This window comes from Cryptomeria japonica, chromosome 3, assembly GCF_030272615.1.
Source record: "Cryptomeria japonica chromosome 3, Sugi_1.0, whole genome shotgun sequence".
Classification (NCBI taxonomy): Eukaryota; Viridiplantae; Streptophyta; class Pinopsida; order Cupressales; family Cupressaceae; genus Cryptomeria; species Cryptomeria japonica.
In genome coordinates, this window is record NC_081407.1 from 941972587 (window position 1) to 941998988 (window position 26402).

The window sequence follows — 26402 nt, forward strand, 5'->3', positions numbered from 1 at the left end:
TTTAATCAACTAAAGAGAAATATTCATGACTTACAAGTAATAAAAAAACTTACAAGGATGAGGAATATTGATTACTTAGAAGTAAAAAAAAAACTTACAAGGATGAGGCATATTCATAACTTTTGCAGTCCTACCTTGGATATCAACACTAGAAGCAACTCATATTGTTCGTGTATAGACAAGACAATATGGGAGTTCATTATACCTAGCAACTTGTGGTGTTGTTGTTCGTGTTGGCTTTGTTGGACCCTGCAATTAAGATTCAATATACATTATTCAATAAGATTAACTATGCAACATAATGAAATATTGAAAAGTGTGTTACCTTGTTGAGCTTCGCTTGGTTTTGAGAATAGTTTAATATTCTCTACTTAACAGGGCCAACCACATGAAGGTAGAAGCTCATTTGGCCCCTCCCCCCCCGCAACATCACTCTAAATTCCCTATTAACATCTTATAACATTCATTCATTCATTCTTTCTACCATTAATAAAATATAGCATTCATTCATTAATATCACATAATGTTCATTAACACATAACATTAATTAACACACAACATTCATCAATATTAACTAACACATATCATCCATAACCATTAATTAGCACATAATTACATTCACTAACACATAAAAATCAGTCATTATCAAATAAGTTAGATTACAATCATTTCTTTCTTTGTTTTTTCTTTGAAGCTATGAAAAGACTAAGTGGAACATTGGTTTCTTCATCATTTCTCCCCTTTGTAGATGTTCCACCAACTGCTCGTGATCTCAATGTATGCCTAGTCCTATACTGAGGACGAGGACACTGAAGCGAAGGGGGGTCCTCTACAATAACAAAGAAATGGGTTAAATCTTTTTTTAAAAATTATTATTGTTACAAGTATTTCATTAATTTAGAGAACATAATTGTTGTTCTCTTTACTTGATGGGGCCACATCATTTTGTGTAGCCTCAACCTCAACATGTTGAACATCCTATAGATCACGTGGAGTTGAAATACTAAAGGTTACATTAATGCTGAACACCAATTGCAATTATATTTGTTTAAAGAAATAACAATGGTCCTCTTTACCTGAGTGGGGAACATCACGTTCTTGAGGTTGTGTACCCAGATCATGCTCCACTTGCTCACCACTGACTACATGCTCTAAAATATTAACAAAAAAGGTTACATTAATTACTACTCTAATTACAAATTAAGATGTTTAATTGTATTAATAACTAAATAAATAAATTTGAATAGCAAATGAATACCTCCACTACTGGGATGCACATCCGGACCTTCATGTGCAGGCGGTGTTTCACAATTAGCAGGCTGCATTCCCATGATATGCACATTGTTATCATTGCTTGCTTATTTAAAACAAATATAGTCACTTTCTATTGGAACTCAACATCAATTAGATTATTGGTAAAATATTCAATTTGAAACAACTTCCATTTAGCATATTTACCTGTGTGATGGATGCACTTGAATGTTGTGTATGCCCACTCAATTCTCATAGCCAATCAGCCATGGCTGAATAGCCTTGCTGGTAGGCAATTCTCTTGTCATCTTCTATGGGCTCTCTATTGAATTCAAAGCCCTGCATTTTTGCTTGGTACCGTGAATTTTGCTTGCAATGTTTGATTAAAAAAAAGCGTTTGCAATTTATTAATATTTTGATGCAATATTTCGTTTACATGAGATACTTACAATTCGTGCATCAAGTTTCATGTAACCACCAGAGCCGAGTTTGTGTTGCGCGTTCTTTTCTTGCCTTGCCTTGGTTGCCTTTGATGTGTCACTCAGTCTATAAAAAGTTTGAAATATGTTAGATTATATAAATATAAAGAGTAATTAATTAGTACATAATTACACTCTTAATAGTATCTCATACCTTCTTCTGGCATCTAGTGGTGTATTTCCTTTTTTCCTTTCAATTCTCTCCTTGGGATCCAAAATCAGGTCCTTCCACTCCCTCTTTGGAATCATGGGGGGACGCTCGTACTTTAGGTTCCTCTCCAAATGGGTCATGTATTGGTCCCTCACATACTTTAGATATGTGCCAACTTTTTAAAGGAGCTTGGTTTTGTCAAAGGTGTCATTTCCAAACCACTCAACCATTTGGTTTGTCAATTCATCTTTTAACCTTTTTTCTTGATCATTCCACCTTTTAAAGCAAAAACAAACCTGTTAGATTTAGAAATGAACTACAACTACATTTATTACACTTCAAGATATGGATCAAAGGAAAACTATTCTAGCAATGATATGAAATCAAAAGTGGATTAGGGTTAGTTCACATATGATGTACCACCTTTTATGTATGGTGGGCCCAAATATCTACAATGCAATGTCACAAAATGTTTATAGAAAATATCATTTCCTGCAAAAAATTCATGGGATCATTAGTCCAAAATGAGTGATCATAAAGTAAATTACAATTAGAGTATATATATAGATAATTTTAAAGTACTTGGAACCTTTTGTATCTTTAAGAAGCATTTCTTCGTCGCTCACCACCAATGTGGCCTGTAACATTCCCATACTAGCAATACGAGAAGATCCAGGAAATGATGGCATGTTATCAGCAGTAGTTGCCTCGGGCACATCCTCATGTGCATCTCCTCCGACAAAAAATGAATCCACTATGAAATGCCATTAGAATTCAAGAAAGAATGCTTGAAGGGAAATAAACACATGACAAAAGATATAGCAAAAGAGGGATCTACCAACAGTGGGCGGGCCAATATGATGTGCACTAGAGGATGTCTGCATGCTACGTGTTGCTGGCATTACAGTCGGCAATATAGGTGAGGGTAACCTCTAATGAGGCGGCGGCGACATTTGCACAGTAACATTGACAACACCTAAAGAATAATACATTAAATATATCAAACATTAAATATGAAAAGTGCAAGAATTGTAAACAAGGATGAACCTTTATTTTGAAAATTGACAGTATCAAGTATGACGTCTTTTGAGTACTCAGAGTGATAAGCCAAGAAAGTGATAATACAAGAAAATCATCATCACCTAAAGATCCTGCAACACCCTGATCGTGGGAACGACTTTCATGAGGGCAGATAAATTGCTGTAAAAACAATACGTACATATTTTAGTTAATGACATAAAAGAGAATAAAATATAGACCATTATTGAACTTTTGTTATAATTAAAGCTTTCATTACTACTTACTTGCAAGTTTTCTACTATCTTAAACAATAATTCCACCCTCTGTCATATCTCATCAGTGGTAGGATGTACGGCTGCCAAAGCAACAATCTCTTTTCTAATTTTTATAAGAGGCATTTTAAATAATTTCACAAGGTCTGTGGGATCTTCAGGGTCATCATTGCTTAACCCTAATGATTCCACATCCCTAGAAAGGTGCTCAGGTACTGCAAATCCCTTTCCCTTTCCCCGAACATCCTTCTGTGTCAAGAATATCATTAACAATTACAAAATTAGTATAAATCACTAAAAAAAAGAACATAATAATGTAATAGTTTGCTTCTATCTAATTTGTATAATTACAATGAGGTTTACCTGCTCGGTAGAAGTGTCACAAGCTACATCTCTGTCTGTGATATGTGATGGATCCATGTCGGTCTGTGACAAAGAAAATATATAAAAAACGTTAGTGAAATTACATAGTACACAACATGAACAACATGAACTCTGTAGACAAAAAGAGTATTAAATAATAAAAAGATGTCATCAAAATCATTGTAAATTTTTTAATTCCTTACCTTTACTTTATGTAGACTATGTAGGATCCTCAACTAAATGGTTGATGATGTCTGTAGTCAATGACCTATTCCCACCAAGGGTGACATCATTACACAGGGACTATACCTGAAATCAACACCATCAATTGAGCATCATAAGCATTACTACATTTGTAAGCTGATAAACAATAAATACATACATATCATAAGCATCAGAAGCATCACATGATGTGTCATCATATATGTAATTGAGCATCACAATTAGCATCACATATCATGTGTCATCATAAACATGTAATCCATCACATATGTATCATAAATCACCATCCATCACATAGGTAATAAACAATCCACGTTCTATAAATAAACACAAAGTTCAAAAAATGTCACATGCATCATCATAAACATGTGATCCATCACATATATATTTTAAATCAACATCCATCACATAGCTAATAAACAATCCAATTTCCATAAATAAACATAGTTTAAAAATTGTCACATAAATAGTCACTCTCCCTATCTCCATCTCCATATTAAAAGGTGCATCATGAATTAATTATGTAATGACATTAGAATTCAAAACATAATGAATTAATTATGTAAAAAAAATTCTATCAAGAAGTCAATATTAAATAGATAATATACTAATCGCATACCTCATACATTTCATTCTTCATCATCATGAACATCAAGGTCATCATCGCCATCATCATCATCATCATCATCATCATCATCATCATCATCATCATCATCATCATCATCATCATCATCATCATCATCATCATCATCATCATCATCATCATCGTTGTCATCATCATCATCATCATCATCAACATCAACATCATCATCAACATCTTCGCCATCACCATCACCATCATCACCATCACCATCACCATCACCATCACCATCAGCATCACCATCATTGTCACCATCACTGCCATCATCATCATCATCATCTTCTTCTTCTTCTTCTTGTTCTTCTTCATCATCATTCAAAAACTGTCGATCATGATCATCGTCCACTTCATCTTCTACTTCTTCGGTATCTTCTTCTTCCATCACATTATACTCTATTGGCCTTCCTCTTGGATCATGTCTAACAACAAATGACCAACCCGGTTTATGTGGAACCTCTGAGCAAAATACTTGCTCACATTAGGTTGGAAGAACATAGGGCTCATCCCCAACTGGTTCAAATGACCTTGTATTTAGCATTATAAAACCATTATCATGTTCAATAACAGTTCTATCAGGATCATTTTTATTCAATCATAGCCTATACCATTTGACGACGAACAAAAATAATTTGAAGGAATTAAAGTCACACTCAAGTATATCATCCAAAATGCCATAGTATCGATTTTGATACTGTTGAGGATGAATGTCATTTCTCGATGAAATATTTGTCACCTCAAAGACTGCAGTGATGCCAGAATCACAAGTTTTCTTAGTGTCATCCAACTTTTTAATGCAAAATTTATGACCATTGCAGCACATAGCGTTGTGGTGTTTGACCTATGACATGTCAAACATGTAAAATTTATTGCATTGTGAATTGCTAAACATATGGGTGATTAATAAATTTATACATACCTGTTTATCTCTTAAACCATATGCTAAATCAATTTCCCTTTGCGTAACATTGGAATCTCCATTACGATGTGCTTCTTTAACCAATGAAGCCACACCTTCCCATGTTAATGTGTGTCCATAATATTGACAATGTTCAATCCATACCGTCATCCAATCAAGATTGTTTGCAATATACAAATGTAGTGCATCCCACTCTCGACCAATTGTACAAAAAATAAATAGACGTCTTACAATCGATTTATTTTGAAGATTGAGAATTAATTAACTACAATAACATCTTATAATTACCTCTCACTTTCCTCAATCTACCTTTCCCCGTCAAGTACTCCCCTTTGAATTTGTTAATGGTGTTGGGATCCCAAATGCGATCCACGTGGATCTTTGCTGCAAACTTAGGAAGATATTCAGAAATGTACACCATAGTCTGGTATACCATATATCCCTCCACCATAGAACCCTCAGGATGTGCTCTTTGTCGAACCAAAGCCTTCCAAAATTTCAAGTGCCTCTCAACCATCTACATTGACCTAGTGTGTACAGGTCCACACAATTCAATCTCCTCAACTTGGTGTATGAGGTAGTGTTCTTGTGCATTGAAAAAAGCTGGAGGTAGACACTTTTGCATTTCACACATTAAATGAGGAATTTTTCTCTTCCAATATTTCATATCGTCTTTATGGATTTCTTTACATGACAACCACCTACAAGGTATTCAAGACACAAAAAAATATATTACATAAGAAGTAAAACAAATCGCAAATATAATATCTATACAACGAACTAAACAAATATCACTACTTACCTCATGTATTTTCCAAGATCATATATGACTTGCTTGACATTATTGTCGAAGTCATCTAGGAGAGATAGAGGTAGAATGTATTGCAACAATTATAAAATTATCTTTTCATTTTTTTATAACATAATGAAAAGTACACGTACGCATAGTACTTAAATACATACTAAAAACACAAGAACATGAATTACCTTAATGAAGGTATGCCAATCATATGTTTTCATCTCTGGCCCAAATTCACTTTTCTTTGATATGAGATTGTTTATGTTCGCAGAAAATCCTATGGGAAATTGAATTTTTCATATGACTTCTTTTATAGCATTGCTTTGCTGGTCCGTTAATAACCAAGGAAGCTCACTTATATTAATCTAGTCTCCATGGCTATTTGATTGAATGGCATTTATCATTGCATGATTGAAATCTTGAATGTCATTACATATTTTGACAATTTTTTCTTTGTCACGCCTTCCATCCAATATTTTCCATACTGTCTCTGTTATATTCTTTCCAATATGCATACTATCAAACAAATGAACAATTTTCAACTTCTCGTAGTAGGGCAACCTACTAAATTGTCAGGGATAACTTTGTATTCCCTTAGGAAGGTGGTCATTTATGCCTTCACGACCTTCATGATCATCAATCACATCATCAGTAAACAAAACAAAATAGAAAAGATGTTTTATGACAAACCAATAGATGGAATGACATTACCTTGACGATTAATTCTATTATATTCCAACTTCCACAGGTGAGGTGTCATTCTTCGTGGCTTTGATGTATTCTCTTCTTTCCCATTGAAAATATGTTTTTTAGTATTTTGATACTTATGATTTTTGTGGAGAAAGTGCCTATACTCATCAAATACCTGCTTTCCTAAACTTTTTGAATGACGAGATTTCATCTTTGGACAACAAACAGGACATGCAAATTTTCCCTTTGTTTGAAGACCTACAAGATAATGTATAATTGGATTAAATATGATAATTTTTTGAATAATAATGTTCATGCACAACTTAAACACTATAACATACCACAAAAATGTGTTAGCCCTGAGGCATCGTGTATTGTCCATAGAAGAATCGCATGGAATTGAAATTGTCTTTGTCCTATTGGTCTAGAGATGTCATACATAGTGACACCATTCCATAACTCCAGCAACTCATCGATAAGAGGCTTGATATATACATTCATATCTTTAACTTGGTACTTACCTAATCGAATGAACAAAAACATTACCAAATTATTATGACCATTTTACTGCAATATTTATAATTAAATTTAGATGACTATATTTAAATGATAAAATACCTAGAACAATCATTGCCAACATTATGTGCTCCCTCTTTATTGACATCCATGGAGGAATGTTATTGCTGATAACAAAAACAGGCCACACTGAGTAAACAGATCTCATCTCTCCAAATGGATTGACACCATTCCCTGCCAATGAAATCCTGAGATTACGAGGTTCTTCTTTAAAGTGTGGCCACTTTTCCTCTATGTCCATAAATGTTGAACCATCGGCAAGCATTCGAATAATGTCATCTTGACTTCTATTGTGTGTATGGTAATCCATAAATTGTGCCAAGATAGTGCACTTGAATAATCATTACATACGTGGAATAATGGGAATATAGCAAAGAACCTTGCGAGGAACCCTTTTTATTATTTGTTCTGTTTGATATCTACTGATATGACATTCAGGGCATTCAGTTCAAAATTCATGTTGTTTGTGATATATAATATGATCATTGGGACAAGCATCTATTGCTTGATACTCCATTCCAATATCTTTGATAACGACAGATAATTCTCGATATGAGCGAGGTAGAATATTTGATGGTGGTAACAAAAACTCATCTATCAATCTACAACGAAAAAATATAATTTGTTATAATAAAGAATATTAATGGTACAACATGATTCACAGTTTATTATGACATATATGACATACCTTAACATACGTGACATTGTTATGTTGGATAAACCATTCATAACCTTCAAGTTCACCAACAACAATACAACAGAGAGAAGAGTTGCCTGCGAGCCTTCGTAAAGGGCCTCAGATGCCTTCTCAAGTAGAGGGACATCATGAACAACATCAAGGTCATCTTCATCATCATGATCAGTTGTGCGAGTACTAAATGAGTCATGGATCAATGTATTTGTACCATCATCTTCAATTGTGTTTTTTGGCTCATGATCATCATCTTCCATGGGATCATTATCTTCAGCTTCGATATTCACACCTCCATGTTCATCCACTTCAAAAACCATATTCTCAGGGTTGTGTTGATCCATACCATGTTCATCCACTGCATATACGTGAGACCATGTCAGACAATATCAACGAACAACAAAATAAGGAGACAATTGCTAGATTGTGGTCTAACTTGAAAAGAAAAGGTGATGGAAAATGTTATTGTCCGTGCAAAATTTGTAAGGGGTTAAAGACTATAAGACTTCTAATCAAAACAGTGAAGAAACATTGTAGGCTGCATGGTCACATTGAAGGTGGACATTATTATCATCCATTGGTAAGTTTTTCATTATATCATTTTGACAATTTATATACATAATAAATCACGTGATGATGAGATTCTCTGCAAACAACTCTAGAATGATGTTCTTGATGTTAGATGTATTTACCTTGTTTACTAACCCATTGATACTCTTTCGAAGGGCATCCCATGTCATGCGTTGGTATTCCACACTGCTCTTGTCTTCCACATCTTTCATCATTTGAGCAAGCTTAAATGGGGGAATGTAAACACCCCCGCTTCTTCCAACACCCTTCTCAGCTCCTCTTACAGCACCTTCACCATTCCCATTCTGAGATGGAGCAGACACAACACTAGAAATTTTCACTTCCACTGCCTCTCTGTCCCTCTTGTTTCTACAAGCCCCTTTACCACTTAATTCGTGCTTATTTTTGTACATAAACCCATCAAGAAGCATGAGTTTTTGCATATAAGCTCGCCCAAATATTTTACAGTTATGTTTCATCAAGATTCCCTCAGGAGCTGGCAGATCCTGCTTCCATACTTTAATTCTGTTTTCTCAAAGGACAATCCTAAAAATCCATGCATTGCAAACAACTTTTTACACCTTTGTTGGTTGTGGTGGCGTCACAGAGAGTTTACATCAATAAATGAAGAACATGCCAATGCTTTTAATGTAGCAGTAGAAGTCTATCTCTTATTCAATATCTCTAGTGAAACCCCCATGATCTTTTGCTAGAGTAGAATTTGTTATATTATAGAAAGGGTCTTGTCCTTTGTTGATGGGATATTCATCTACCTCAAGAAATAACTGTTCTTTTCTCCAACAAAAAGTGGAACTAAATGAAGATCTAGCACCATGAAATGAATCCTCAAAAGGATTACTATAGTTAGTTTTGGTAGATAATGATCTGGGTAAAATACTAATGTGGCTTTAGGAAACATTATGTACTAGCTTAGCATACTCTAACAACTTTGGTGCGTCATGCTACATCCAATTAAGTCTCCATGGGTATCTCTATTGTGTTTATGGATTGGGATTCAATATACTCTTTTTATACATAGATTTTACTTTCAACTGAGGAGGTTTGTATGTACTTACTTGTCTTTCGATTGTATCCCTATTTCAAGAATTTCTTCTATCAACAAATCATTTGTTGTAAGTTGTACAAGTGGAAGCTTGAACATGCCTTCCATGCTAGCCTTGTTGATACGTTCAACACCATCTTATGCAACAAATCTTTAGAACTCCACTATTTCATTGAAGAGTGAGTAGTAGGGACAATCTAGGACACTTACAGAGGTTTTGCAAGAGAGATAAATAGACCTAAATATTATGGCTTAATAATGATCAATAGGTAAACAGATAAGAAACTCTCAATATCAAAATGAATTTTTCAATTGTTGGATATGCACATAATGGATTTGTCGAAAAGGCTTTAGACACTTTCAAGCAAATGAAATTGGAAGGCATAAAGCTAAATTCCACAACCTTTGGTAGCATCCTCCTTGCCTATGCAAAAATGGGAGCTTTGGAACAGGGTATGCACATCCATCAAAGCATAACGGATAGAGGAATTTTGTTAGGTGTTGTACTTGCAAATGCCCTGCTTGAGATGAATGCAAAATGTGGAAACATGGACAAGGCTCGTGAATTGTTTGATACGATGCCGCAAAGAGATGTATATTTTTTGCAACATGAAATTAAAAACTAGGGCAATTTGAATCTACCTCCTGCATGGAATTGCAAGCACTGCCACAAATTCCTTTGATGTAGGTTTGATGATCTTGGGGGTTGAAGTCACCATGGACGCCTACGTGGGATTGCAATGTTCACAAATGAATTTAACTCTTCTTTTTTTTTAAGTATTGGCCCTTATCGTTGGTATTATGATGAACTCAAGCACTTTTTTGAAAAAAAGAAAATTCTCATTCCTAATGCCTTCTTCGTCAAAACCAAATGGGAAATTTCCGTCAGAATTATGATGAGCACGGGTATTTTTAAAAAAAAAATCAAATTTGGCGACAATATACCTTCTCTGTCCAAAACCTCAGTCAGAAATCTAGTCCAAATGTATTAGTGATTATATGACCTTAACCGGTCTGGTTACTATTCTGTAGATAGTTACTTGTGAGTTTCATCTCACAGTGGTTTTTCCCATTTGGGTTTCCACGTCAAAATCTCTTGCATTATGGTGATTGTTCTTCTGTGGGTGAATGCCTTACTTGTTGTTTGGTTTGCATTTGTGTTAACCAGTTTGTTAGTTAAACTGTTATACCGATTTACCGCTAGACTGATAAAGTGTTTGTGTTCAGTAATTTTTGGTATACTAATTCACACCCCCCTCCCTCTTAGTATTCATCAATTGGTATCAGAGCCAACCTTTCTATAAGTCTAACCACTTGGAAATAGATATGGGGGAATACACTGTGAGGGAACTTACTCATCGACTCACTCAGACTGAGCAAGCCTATGATGAACTTAAAGTCAAATATAAGGCCTCTCAGGCAAAAAGAAGAGAGCATGCTAAAAAATGGATGGAGCTAACTGAAAATAGTTCTTCTGATGAAGCAAACATGGAAGCCCTAGTTCAAGAAGTTAAAAAATTGAATGAGTCCAATGCCAACCTAAGAAGGGAACTTCAAGGACTAACTATCAGAATGTGTCAAGAGCTTGAGAACCAGAGGAAAGTTGAAGATCTAGTAAAAGACAAAGATCATGAGATCTCCAAGCTGAAGCAAGAGATCAATGCACTTACCACTCATCTTCATGAAAATAAAATGGAAAAGGAAGAAATGCAAGGTGAACTACACATGGCTGTTTCTGAGAATGCAACGTTGAAAGAATCCAATGTTGCTATTACCAAAGAACTTACCAAGTCAAAGGAAATACTTGCCAAATTCAATAAGAGCACTGTCAAGCTAGAGTAGAAGCTTGAATCAGCTAAACCGGTAAAGAATACCAATGGAATTGGTTTCTCTGAATATGACGAAAGTGAGACCTCTGGAACAAAAGATGGAGAATCAAAGAAACAACTAGCACCAAAGAATAAAGGTAAGCAAAAGTTCAAACTTGTTTGCTTTAATTGTCTCATGGAAGGACACACTAGTAATGTATGTAGAAGTAAGGCTTACAATAACTTTCCTTATTTTCTAAACGATAAGCCTAGACCCAATAGATTCAATGGTAATTATTATGCATGCAACAAGTTTCGGCATAGAGCATTTGAATGTAGGTTTGTCATGCACAACACCAGAAGGTATCCTCAAAGGAGTAAAGGAGCTTTTTTTGAACCCTCTAGGAACTGGAACCCAAATTGGTTTAATACCTATAATTATCAGTCAGGAAGCAGAGGCTTTCAAGTGGCAACTGGATGGAGAGAAACCTCTTTGATCAGTCATGGTAATGGTCACACTACTGCAACATGTAGAAGGAAGAATGGAAACATGAACAATGGACCTTGGAGAGCACTTGGAATGATTTACTACCATTGCAACAAATCGGGTCATACAACAAGATTCTGTAGAATGAGAAAGAATATATCAGATGATATACCGGTAACTCCGGAAGGAAAGATAGATGTTGAAACCGTTCAAGCAGATATGAAGAAAACCTGGAAGAAGAAGCCAGAAGAAGTGATTCAAGAAGAACGAGTTTCTGCACCTAGTGTGAAAATCACTGAACCGGCAAACTAAGCATCATAAAAGCTTAGGGGGAGCAAACGGTGAAATATCTTGAACCCCCAGTTTACACCGGTAAAAGACCTTAACTGGTAAGTGATGCCTGTCAACTGGAAGAAGATCGGAAATGGTAAAAGGCAAATTAGGGTTTACGCCCTAATAGTGGAGAATTTATTATGGTAGGTGGAGAACTTGTTTAAAAGGATTTTTCAAGTCAGTTTTCACTTATCAGCTCTCGAGTGAAGAAGTTTTTTTAAGCACTGAGCGACGAAAAGTGATTTGGATTGCGATTCGAAGAATTTTCAAAATCTTGAAGAAGAATCAGAAGTGAATATCAATCGGTCAAGTGTAAGAACACAAAGAGGTATTTCAGCAACCGAAGGAGTGTGTGGCGAAGTGTAATTTGAAAGCCCTAAATTTTGAATTACAAAGGTATTTCTCAAATTTCTCTATTTATCATGGTTTTCGAATCACACTCTAGCCCTAGTGCACCCATTGATCCAGTAGACTTCATTCAACGGAAGGCAAAATAAAATTCCCTATCTCAAATACCCATTGGTGTTATAGTGGATGAAGGCATTTCCGATTACATTGACTATAAAATTGAAGACATAGGATCTCTTGTAATCCATTCCCAGTTGAGTTTGTTATGCGGGAAGGACAAGAAAATTAAACCGGAATTTAGCATCCTAGAAAAGAAGAAGCTTCACAATGCAGTCTATTTCCTTGAAGAGTTTTTAGATGATCACATCCGCATCATTCTGAGCAGAATGCATGGTGATAAAATGTACTTAGAGCGTACACATGACATCACACAGGAAGTGCTTCATGCCGTCACTGGTTTCTGTAACGTCGATGAAGTGCCATCCCTAAGCAAGATCAGAAAGATGGAAATGACCAAGCTCATCAGTTCTGTGAGCGACCAACGGGGATTGACCATCAATCCCATCAAGGACGATCTGGTCAAATATGCCTGCATGGTAATAGGTTACCGGACATTTTATGCTAGCAGGATCAACTCTGTCTCTGCTGCAGCGGTAAATGCTGCCTACCGGATGATCATGGAAGATGCATCATTTGACTTATGCACCTATATGCAAAGGCAACTTCTGGTGAACCTAAAGTCGTTTAACAGGACAATGCCTTGAGATTTAAGTTTGGACAACTATTGGTTGGGTTGTTCTTCTACTTCCATGGTTACTTCCCAGAAGTCAGAGATATTCAGTGGTCTGTCAACCAACTGGTTACAAAGCAAATCAAGGAAAGCCCTCAAGTAGTTGGAACTAGTTATCCAGAAGTTTTGAACAAATACTTTGACGAGTTCAGATGCAAAATGAGCCAAAGAGTGAGAATATCAGGTGATATTGTCAAGAAATATGAAGATGACATCTGCTTCACCATCAGAGTTGATGAGTGAATAATGGAGGTGGTTGAGCCTAGATAGGAAGAAGTGGAACCGATGGGATATGAGGTAATGTATGACATGTTAGATGGGTATGCCTCTACCCTACTCGCCTCGCCCCTTGATCCAAAGGCAAAGAGAACCGACACCTATTTGGAAAGGGTTACATTGGTTGAAGAACCGTCAGTAAAGAAGGGAAAGGCAGTGCCTTCAGTATCGGCACTGGTTACCATAGCAAGTCCCAAAGTGACCAAGCGGTCACCAGCAAAGAAGAAACCGGAAGCTGCAACTGCCAAAGTCTTTGAGAGAAAGCGGAAGACAAAAGACACCACACCGGACTCAGAGGACACTATGTCTGAAGAATAGCCTAAGAAGACTAGGCAAATGAGGAAAAAGACAAAGAGTGAACCGATAACATCTGCACCGGTAAATATTTATATTTCCTGCTACAAACCTTTGACACATTGTCAAAGAACTATTAAGAATATTAGAAGAAAATTGCTTAGTGATTTGCAAGAATATTTTGATGATTTCAATGACAATGAGAAAGAGGAAGTTGAACAGGAAGTCATTCAATATTTATGTGTTAATGACCGGTCGCCATCAGAAATTAGATCTGTGACACTGGATTCTTTATATAATTCTTTTGATAACAAATGGTGCATTGCCTTAGAGAAGGAACAAGAAATAAGAGAGGAAATATTTGCATAATATTTTCTTAATGTGTCAAATTCAGAACTTTATGAAACTATGGAAAAATACAAAGGCCTCTTCTTCATGAGAAGAAGGAGACTCTTGTTTCTAGAATGAAAAGTTCCTGAAGTGGTAAAAGATACCCACTCTCATGCCAAAGCCACTTTTAGGTTGCATCAAGTGGCTGAAGCCAACAGGAAAGCTGAGCAAGAATCGGCAGCCAATAAACCGGATGAGGTATATGACAGTGAATGAGTACAGGTCACTGATCAAATGGACCCTATTGATGTTGATGCCTTGAATGGTGAAAATGTCACTCCGGGTACATCATCAAAAGTGGCAGGACAGGAAAAACAGGACAAAGAAAAGGCTGCCAAGGAGCAAGCGGAGAAAGAGAAGAAGCAATAGGAAGAAGAAAAGAAGAAATAAGCAGAAGAAGAGAAAAAGAGAAAAGAGGAAGAAAGGAAAAAAAAAGAAGAAAAGAAGAGGAAACGAGAAGAGGAAAAGAAAAGAAAAAAAGAGGAGAAGAAGAAATAAGAGGAAGAGAAGAAGAAGAAGGAAGAAGAAAAGAAAGAAGAAGAGAAATGACAGGAAGAAGAAAAGAGAAAGGAAGAGGAGAAGAGGAAGCAGGAAGAGGAGAAGAGAAAGGAAGAAGAGAAGAAGAAGTGGGAAGAGGAGAAGAGGAAGCAATAAGAGGAGAAGAAGAAGCAAGAAGAGGAGAAGAAGAAGAAGATGAAGAAGAAAAGGAACGGAAAGAAGAAGAGAAGAAGAAGGAAGAAGAGAAAAGAAATCAAGAAGTAGAGGAGCAAAAGAAGGTAAAAGAAGATAAGGTAAGAGCCAAAGAGAAGGAGGAAGTGGCATAGAGCACACAGGTGGAGACCCCAAAGGCAACTGGTAGTCAAGCCAAATCGGCTGACATTACCAGTCCCATTAACCTCCAATCTGCTAATGAATCGGAGCTGCTACAAAGCATTAAGCTTGCTTAAGAACGCCTAGAGGTGATAAGGAGGAAGAAGGAGCAAGATGTGATCCAAGCTGCAGTGGACACTCTTACCGGTTTGATACCCGGTACCAACCTCCCCAGTACCGATTCCTCTCTAGCCTAACTGAAACTCCTATGCACAGTTGTGGAGGACTAGGTACAAAGCCTGGAAGAGGTTGTCGAAGTGCATGCCAAGAAGGAGCATCAAAAGGCTTTGAACACTGCCTTGGTGAAAAAGTTACATGAGCTCCGATCTGATCTGCAAAAGGCACAGAAGGACATCAGAGATGCAATGGATGAAGGGAAATTGCTGCTTAGTAAGATATGTCTACCCCATCTATTTTGTGATGATGTTCTTGCCCAGAAAGACAAACTACAAACTGATTTGCAGACATTCATAAGCACCTTCAAGACCCCATATGATTCCTTTACCACTTATGGGGAAATCGTTCACCAGTTTCAACTTCAGGTTGCAAGAATTGATTTGGAGATCAACAACTGGACCAAGGATTTGAAGGAACTACAACTGGTTCTACTACCAAGACTACAAATACTTTAGAAGTGCTATCTCAATTTGGATGCCTTGACGGTTACTCAAAAGATGAGTACCTTGGACGCCATGGAGGAACATGTATCCCAGATGCAAACAGAGAGTGAGGTTGCTACCTCATACTTGAGTCATGGTCCTTATCCATGAAGCAATTTATGCAGGACTTTAAATCAGTTTTTGACAAGTTTCACTCTTTATTGTCATAAACATTTATTCAGCTAATAGAAACAGGGGTTATTCAGCTGTATTTTGTCATTGTTGGCAAAGGGGGAGAAGTATTCTAGTATTTAAAATTTTGATGCATGCTATGTGTGAGATTTTGCCAAGATCAAGAGCTCAATGAAATGTACAAAATAGAGACACAATATAGGACAAGAATAAACTGTATTCTCATCAATAGAAAATGATCAATAATCTTAAATTACATACAATGTAGATGAGCTTGCTTATATAGGCAAGGCTAGGGATATGTGAGCACACAAACATGACATGTGGCTCAATAAGAAACAAGGGTAGGTAGAAAATAGGTGTGGGTAGGTAGGAGAAATAATATAATAGTCCACATGAGGTGGATCACCCACTGAATGTGGAGTGTAACAACAAGATCAACACCATAAAAGATGGAATTTCTCCTACACACACTATCCCAATGTGGCACAAACACCCAAGTGTCTCATACCAAAACTACTATGAAATGCATTTCCTAAGTAAACTTAAGTAAGTGTAATAATATCCAAGATGAATAATTATTTACACCAACACTATGTATACTCATGTTTATCTCTATAAGGAAGTAGTATACATTTGTTTTTTTGCAAAGGGATAGTGTATATGCTTAGGAGGAGTATTTTTTATTATGATATATTTGTTTTGTAAAAGCACTTAGACGTCAAAATTTTTCTTAAGTGTTGCCATCAATGCCAAAGGGGGAGATTGTTGGCATTTTTGATGATTATGTTGTGATTGTCATTGATGGACACACACTTGCTATGAGATCACTTTTTGTATGTATGAGTTATGTTCAACCGGTATTTGTTTCAAACTAGTACTATGTTATAGTCTTTAGACTATCGGTGTCTCGCAGAAAGTGTTTACCAATCTCAAGTGGCATGAGGACCTCAAGCGATTCGAGGATCTCAAGCGGAATGAACCAAAGGAACTAGAAGCGACAGTTATCATTTTCCTAGTCTTCATTTCTGTCAACCGGTAATCTATTTAATAGTTAAACTAGCATTACTCTGAGTTACCAACTGGTAATCGGTAAAGTTGTATAAACCAGTAATACTCTGTGATGAGTTACCAACCAGTATATCTTTGTGATGAGTTATCATCCACCGACACTTTGACGGTGATTTTGTGCCATGTTACCAAATGTGTCTAGATACAATGAACCTAGGAACTTGCAATGTGATCCTATTGGACCGACGTGAAATCAAATTCCTTTTAAGGACATCATGTCTAGGGTTTTAGTATGTGTGTAGCTGTTAGGGTTTGTGGTGGTTGATGAGTTCTTGTATGTGCGATCTTAACAGAAAAGATCAAGTCTATGTGTTGTAACAGAGTACGGATTTACTGAAGACTAAAGTAATGCTGAAATGCATTAGCAATGAGCTATCATGGATCCAACCAAGCAGACTGTGCTATTTGCTAGATCATTCACTTGTTGATTATTCACATCTTTGACAAGTTAGAAACCCTTAACCGGGTAGGCCTAGAAAAGCCTTTGTAAATCCTCTAACAAGGTGATTCACATCTGTGGATCTAAAATCCTCTCACAAGGTAGTATTTAATCAGACTTATCTCCTAACAGAGATTGAGATTCCTAACAGGATCTGTTCTGGTAAAGAATATTGTATGACCTTAATCGGTCTGACCTTAACCCATCTGGTTACTATTCTGCAGATAGTTACTTGTGAGTTTCATCTCACCGTGGTTTTTCCCATTTGGGTTTCCATGTCAAAATCTCTTGCTTTATGGTGATTGTGCTTTTGTGGGTGAATGCCTTACTTGCTATTTGGTTTGCATTTGTGTTAACTGGTTTGTTAGTTAAATTGTTATACCGGTTTACCACTAGACTGATAAAGTGTTTGCATTCAGTAATTTTTGGTATACTAATTCACCCCCCCCTCTTAGTATTCATCACATCTTTTCCATAGATTCTCTCTCTCTCTCTCTCTCTCTCTCTCTCTCTCTCTCTCCTCTCTTTCTTGTTTCTAACCTTCTTTTTGTTTCTCAATTATTCTATTTGTTTTCCTTAGTGTTGTCTAATTGAGGACGATGCAAGGCATTGAGATCTTTTTTGGTCTCCAACATGTTGACTCAAACTTGACACAGGTTCCCTTATTCCATTGCGGTTCTACTTTTTTAGGGGATGAGGACAATTCAATTCAAATATGTACATGATATACATTATTTATCATAAGAGAATACTAACCCTAAAGTTAAGTAGAAACCTTATGTGTTTTATGTGAACTATGATCATTATCCCTTGATTCATCCTTTCTTGGAGGCATCTCCTTGTGATAACATTCTTGTCTTTTCAATGTATTTTACCTTTAATCAATTGCTCCCATTGCAGCATACACAATCAATTTAACATGAGGGCATACACTCCGCTCAATGTTTCTCTCTTTGCATATTTTGATACTCAAGTTGCTTTGCAAACTTTAGTTTTGTGCTTTGTAATTTTGGTATTTTTCTTTTCATGACTCTTGGTAAGTGAACCTTACTAGGGTTGTACTCATTTTTCTCTTTCTCTTTCTCTTATGATGTCACTTTTATCTTTATCTCGAAGTTGTAAGATACCTAAAGTCCACTAGGGCCTTGGTGAGACTTGCCTCCTTAGCATCTTGATGAAAGTTTTCAATGCGAACCTTTGTACTTTATCAAGAGTGTGCTTAGTCTCACACTCCCTCTAAAGTGGGGGCTAAATGTAGCATCCTAAATTGTACTCCCTTACAATTTTGTACAAATTTGGGTCCTTACCTTTCGTGTCTTGTGGCCTGATTGGAGACTTGATTCTGTTCATACCATGCATATTTGCCATATTTTTTACCTTGCACTTCATTCCCTTTCATTTTCCAGTGCCTAATTGGTCAGGACTAGGGTGCTAGCGCGTAACTTCCCCTAGGACCAAAGCACCCAATGCCTTGGTCCTCCCAATTAGGATGCAATTTTGGTCCCCTTAACAATCACAATATTTGAGCAGGAATCATGACCCCATGTCAGCTCAAATTGGAAAGTTAAGTTGGTTTTCGATAGGAAATTATAAAAGGAGGTATACCCTTCTCATTTTGATATACATTCGATACAATTGGAAATAAACACACATCAATCCAAGAAATCAAGTATTCAAGTTCAAGTGAGCAAGTAATTAGCCTTTTTTCAAGCACTGAAGCAGCGATAAGGTCAAGATTCAAGCATTGGAGTTTGAGTTCATGTTCTATGTTATTGAAGACTTCATTCTGTATGGAGACTGTTAGTGAACAGATTTGCTCTTTGTTTTTAAATGATTAATCTTAAACTTTGTTACCTTATTCTAAGAACAAATGATTCACTAAATGGTTGGGTAAGTGTTATTCAAATCACTTCCCTCTGAATTTTTGCATAGGTACAGCTCCCTATCTTGTTTTTTCATGAAATGTGTTTTATTTTTATTTATATCTGAATGAAAGCTTTTAACCAGAAAGTGTGTAAGGCCGCCTATTTCATTCTTGGATGAAAGGCTGCAACTTTTCTCATGTCTCATAAATAATGAAAGCTATTTCCTTAATTTTCAATACATGTAACTATAGCAACTGAAACAAAGTTCAATATACCTCTTCCACCTAAGAACAGATTCAAGGAAAATAAATCCACCCTCAATCATGAATCTTTTCTAGAGTAAACAACACATTCAAAGGAAAGAACATCAGAGGAATAATGAAATACTGCAATGAAATTGTAGCGTCCTAAAATTGCGACACTTGCAATTTCAACTGCATTTCGGTCTTCATGATGGCGATGCAACATTAAACCTGAATGGAGACCCCAAAACCTGCTTGTGACACCAAAAACTACATTTTTCTACACCCTGGCCTGATCCCTCCTTGCACCCTGCTATCCCGGGAGGTGGGACCATGGCGCCCAGCGCCCTGGTCCTTTAGGACTAGGGCGCCCAGCACCCTGGTCCCCCAGGACCATGGCGCCCAACGCCCTGGTCCCTGGCCCTATTTTGGGCCCGGTCTCTTTTGGGCATCGAGTCTTTAAGTTTGCAAATTGGAAAATATTGTTTCTAGGTCGGCCTAAGGTCGGGAAAATCAGTCTATTAGCCCTAATTGACAAGTATATAAACTACTTTTCTTCTCCTAGAAATGGAGGAAAAAAGTGGAAAAAGAGGAGGACATATGTGTGAAAGACGCGGAAGCAATATTCAAACATTCAAACATTCAAGCATTCAAGCATTCCTTCAAGCAATTGAGCATTCTAAGTCTCCATTCAAGGCTAGGTGTTGCATTCAAGACAAGGATTCAACCATTGAAGAGGAGATCACATACAACATACAACATACTCCATACATTACACCTTTGCATGTAAGAATACAAACATTCTTACAACAAGGTATCAGTACTTGTTTACATTACAAACATTTACATTTATAGCATTCTCATTTCTTGGTTAATTCCAAAATCGGGGTTTGACCTAAAGGCAAACCCCTCATCCCTAACCCCCCAATCGTCCTCTCTTTTCTGTGTGTAGGTTGCAGGTACGCGGCTGTAATTGAAGATCTGGGATCCTTGTGTAGAGACGAACAGATCCACCTTCGTTTCACGGATTTTTCGGAGGACCGTATGCACGTCGGGCGCCATCGTCCCATCAACTTTCACTCAAATTTGCAGAACAACACCGTCTCGACATTTTACTGCTAATTCCAAGTCCGCAGCTTCATCCCATATCCCTATCTTTGTTTATAAACGAATCTTTCCTACTTTACATGCATTCCTAGTTCAATCATTCTATCTACATTTCTTTACAAAAGAGGGTATCCTTGATGTCTTAACCCTTGAAACTCATTTAGAATCCAATCCTGCATTGTGTGGGATTGGATTTTGTGGGTTTCAACCCCTCTTTTGAATGTAAAGTCTCTCCTAAGTGAAAACCATCAACCCTAGTGACCTCCCTTCTCTCTCCTCGGAGTTGGGGAGGGGAGAACGACTAGGGTTCGATTTTTCCGCTTTACATTTTGGTGAACCCGATGTGAACATCCTAATTCTGATTATTCATGGTTAGATCTAAAAAATTTGCTCCCTTAATTACATTTCCATGTTTGATCTTTTGCAAATTTTAGAGGCTAATCACATAAAAACCCTAAAAATTTTCTTTTTAGTAATTAAACTTGTGGAATGTTTAATTGTTAATGCTTGTTTCAGATCTACCCTTCTATTGCAAATTGTTAATTCATATTTGTGCTTTAATTCTGAAAATTAAGTGGTTAAATGTCAAAACCCGAATTTTTAAAACCTTCTTGATTCAACCTTTGACTGATAATTTCACTGATCAAAACACTTCCAAATAGGCTGTAACTTTGGATTCCGCAACAAAATCACAATATCTCTCATCCCTGAAAATTTGGAAAAAAGTTCCGAGGACCGTGTGCACCCCGAGCGCCATCGTTCCCGACATTTTTTCCGAAATTTCGGGAGCTAGATCTTACTGTATTTTTCTGCTAAAATCCAGAATTTTGGCTGATCTTATCAATTCTAACACTTTCAAAATTACAGTCAAAGTTGGTCTAGCGATTGCTTGGATTGAGGCTTATAATCATTCAAAAATTGTTGAAATTGAAATTTGTATCAAAATTGTGTTTCTTACTGTCCTAAATCTGAAAAGTGTGTTGGCATTCATTCAAAATTTCAGTGCTTTATTCAAATTTTTACAATTTGTGACTTTTGAAATTAAGTGTTTAATTGCGGTAACTCTGATTTCCGCTTTCAAATTTGAATTTTGCATGAAATCGAGTCAACTTTTAAGTTTCAAAGCTTGCATTGCTTTCAATATTCCATCTAAAATCATAAAATTCAAAATTTCAGTTTCCCTCTCTTTTTCAAAATTCAAATTTTACATTTTTCAACAATCTTGGTAAGGTTCAATTTTGAGATTGCAACTTTAATTTGGCCTATCTACAGATCGTAAAATCACTCAATTTTTTCAGATTAGCTTTAAAATCATCATAACTTTCATTCCTGAAAATTTCAAAAAAAGTTGCGAGGACCGTGTGCACTCCGTTCGCCACGGTCCCGGACATTTTTTCTGAAATTTTGGGAGATTGTCCTGATTGTATTTAACAGCTTAAATCTAGAAGATTGGCTGATTTTATTGAAATTTGCTACCTCTAAAATTCAAAATCTTCTCTCTCTCTTTAGTGCATGAGTTTTGCAACAATAAGCCCTACTTACACTATTCCCGTTAGACGAAGCCTTCGAATTAAGTCCTTCCAAGGTTTAATTACTGAGGAGATGGAACCTAATTTGAATGGCCTTTTTAACGAGGACATGGGTAATTCCTCTAATCCTCTTAATGATGAAGAAGCTCTCCATGAGGTTTCTGTAGAACAACTTTCGAAATTGGATAACCAATTTGATGATTTTCGACAATGGATGTCTCAAGAATACCCCGATAGCGAAGCTCTTTCATTAATTGAGGGTCTAAAACGTATGGTTCAAAGTGATAAGAATGGAATTGATATTTTGCGTGGTATTGCACACATTGTGGATTTGAATGTGATGCCTATGAAAAGTTGTGCTAAAACTTTAGGTTATACACAACCTCCTACTCAAGTTAATCATTCTATTCCTTTGACAACTCCTATTGCTAGTATACCTACTTTTACATCAAACATAATGACTACTTCAATACAAGACATTCCCCCTATGATCACCAGTCATGGGGGAAATCCTTCCTCTTCAATCAATCCAACTTCTTCATTCATTCCTTCAATGAGTGTTCCTATTATATCTCCACAAATGAACATGACGCAAGGAGGCAATTCGTTTAATCATTCCATTCCTCCTTGTAGTGTTCCTCCTTTCCAATCATCTGCTATGACTAACTATCATAGTGTCCCGCCACCTTACTCTCAATCAATACCTTCTTTCAATAACATAATACCTCCATCACAATCTAACACGTCTAATATGAACTCTTCGACTGAAGCGACCATTAACAATCTTGCACAAACTGCCTCTTCTTTACAGCAACAAATTGCCTCTATGAATCAATCTAAGTTTAGTGTGCCCACATTTGATGTTGCAAGCCCACTTTCTCTTGACATTGTTCGAGCTATTCCCCCTAAACATGTTGAAATTCCGCATTTGGAGCTTTATAATGGTAAGGGTGACCCTCTAACACATGTTAAGACCTTTCAAACAATATGTACCGATTTTGCTTATGACCAAAGGTTGCTTGCAAAACTGTTTACTAGAACATTAAAAGATAAAGCCCTACAATGGTATTTCTCATTGCCTTCTTATTCTATTACTTCTTTCGAACAACTTGCAAATGCTTTTATTCAACAATTTCAAAACAATATAAGTCCTAAAGTTACTTTGATTGATTTAATGCATTGTAAACAAGGTGTTAAAGAAAAAGTGACTGATTTCATTGGTAGATATAAGCATTTGTATGCTCAAATTTCCTTTCCAGTGCTTGACAATGATATTCAAAGAATCTTTATTTCTAATTTACAAAAAGATATTAGAGAAAAACTTCTATTTTCTGAGTTTACTTCTTTCCAATAGTTGTGCGCAACTCTTCACAATTATCAACTGACTGTGAGTCAAATGGAACAAGCAAATCCTATGGCTCTGAGTGATAAGGGTGATAGTAGTCAACAACCATTTGGGAAGTTTAAACCGAACAGAGAGTCAATTAAATTCAATGAAAACATCATCAACAACAATGTGAATGTAGCATCAGGTGTGCCTCCTATTTCTAAATTTTTCAAGAAAGAAAGAAAGTTTACTCCTTTGAATGAATCATTGCATAGTATTATGAATAAGTTATTGAAACAAAATGTGCTTACTCTTCCTCCTATAAGGCAAATAGATCCTGCAAAGATTAATTCACCCTATTTTGAGAACAAATCTTTTTGTCAATTTCATCGTCATCCTGGGCATGATACTGAAAAATGTTTTGCTTTAAAGGGTAAAATTCAAGATTTGATTGATAAAAATACTATCTCTGTTTCGGGTGTGAATGATAAAGGCAACACATCTGTAGCTTCTCCTAACCAAAATCTTAAGATTTTTACTGATCCATTGCCTTCTCATACCTCTAATGCGATTGATACTATTGATTCCTCTGTCTCACCTGATGATCTTGTGTCTATGACTCCGAATGTGATTAACTTTGTGGAACATCAGAAAATCCCTAAAGAACCTTCCATCACATTTGATTCCAGTGAAACTATCAGGGTACCTGATGGTCCTTTATATATAGTTGCAAAAGTCAAGAATACACCTTGCCGTGGAGTGCTTATTGATCCTTCTTGCATGGTTAATGTCATTACTGAAGAATTTCTTTTTACTTTGCAATTGAATCAAGTGATCTATGACGAAACAAATGTGGTTGTGAAATTATTTGATGCATTTTCTTCTCCTGCAGTTGGTTCTATTACATTACCTATTGAGGTCCATAACAAATCCCTTGATGTGGACTTTGCTATTATTCCATCATCTGAACAATTTCGTGTGAAGCTAGGCTATCCTTGGCTGTCTTCCATGAAAGCTATTGCTTCTCCTATTCACAAGTGTTTGAAATTTCCCCATAATGGTGAAGTTGTTACTGTCAATCATAGCCTCTTTAAACCAGCTAAAAGAACTTCTAGCGTTCCTATTGATTACTTTTGGCCTAAACAATTCCAATCTCTTCCTCCGCGAAGTGATCATCTTTTCAAATCTTATAAAAGGTGGAAAAAAGATATGATCCTATCTCTAAGTGAACCTAGAACACCCAAACTTGATATTCCTATCATTCTTGAGAAGGAAGTTCTTCCTTTGAAAGATAAAACTAATGTCTTTCCTCAAGAAGATTCCCAACCCATTCCTATGACTGTGACTATGCCTATATCTAATAAACTTTCTAAAAGTAGATCTATACCTCCTCGTCATGATGGACTTGGTCTCCTTCCTAAACCAACTATTCCTCCTTTATATGGAGCAGTTCCTCCTCCTTCCTCTTATGGAGAGAAGAGACCTTCCTCTTCTCCTATTATTCAACCTAAGAGACCACAACCTAAACACCCAAGTGATAAGGATGAGAACATTCCTCCTCCTCAATCTCCTCAGCTTCCTACTAAGACTAGACGAAATCGTTCTACACGTGAACAACGACAAAAGCGTCGTCTTAGAGCTCAGGCAACTGCTTCTCAAACTTTGCAATCTCCAAAAACACCTTCAGCCAGTATTATTCCATTTTCTCCTCAGCCAACGATTGAGCCGAAATCTCCTAAACATAAGATGTATGATGGTCTTGATCCTGTGCGAGTTAAAGATCCTATTTTTATAAATCTTGATGATGATATAGATGAAAATGTTATTCATGATGAAAATGTTACTCCTGTTCATTCTGATAGTGAATATGAATATGTTGATGTTGATAACCATTTATCTAATGAATTTTCTAAAGCACTTATCCTAGCTCCTAGACAAGAACAACGTGGCTCGGAACATGAACATAGCCCTTGTTTGGATCTGGTGATAGCTCCATCTGCTGTGTTGGATGTTCCTCCTCTAGTGTGTTTCCTGCCTTCCCGAAATATTGATCAGCAAGATCGGGGGGTAGATGACGTGCTGGACTAGTTTCATTAGCATAGCAGACTCTCTCCTCCTCTCTTGATCTTTTTGTTACTTCTTCTATGTGTTATTCTCATTCTTCTATTTGTTGTCCTTAGTGTCGTCTACTTGAGGATGATGCAAAGCATTGAGATCTCTTTTGGTCTCTCTCATGTTGACTCAAAAGACACATGTGTTCCCTTCTTCTAGGTGACCTTTCTTGATTGGGGAATGAAGAACAATTATGCATACATATATATGATATACATGAATTATCATATAGCATACTGACCCCGAGGAAAGCGAAGTCACCTTGTGCTTTGTGTTTTGTGTCTATTATCCTTGGGCTTATCTCACACTTGGGGGCTAAATCCTTGTGATAATGTGCTCCTTTCCCTTCTCATTCCTTATATGTATCACTACCTTAAAGCAATAACCCCCGGTGAGGCGTGTGCGATCGCTTTAACGTAGGGGAGCATACATCCCGTTCATATCTTTTCAAGATACTTGAAAGTTTCTTGGCGAACTTAGCTTTGCCTTGAAAATTTTTGGTATTTTTTACATGACTCATAGTGAGGGAACCTTACTACTAACAGTCATGGTTCTCCCTCATGATCTTCCCTTTTACTTTGTCAATCGAAGTCATAAGATCCTTAGTCCACTGGGGGCTT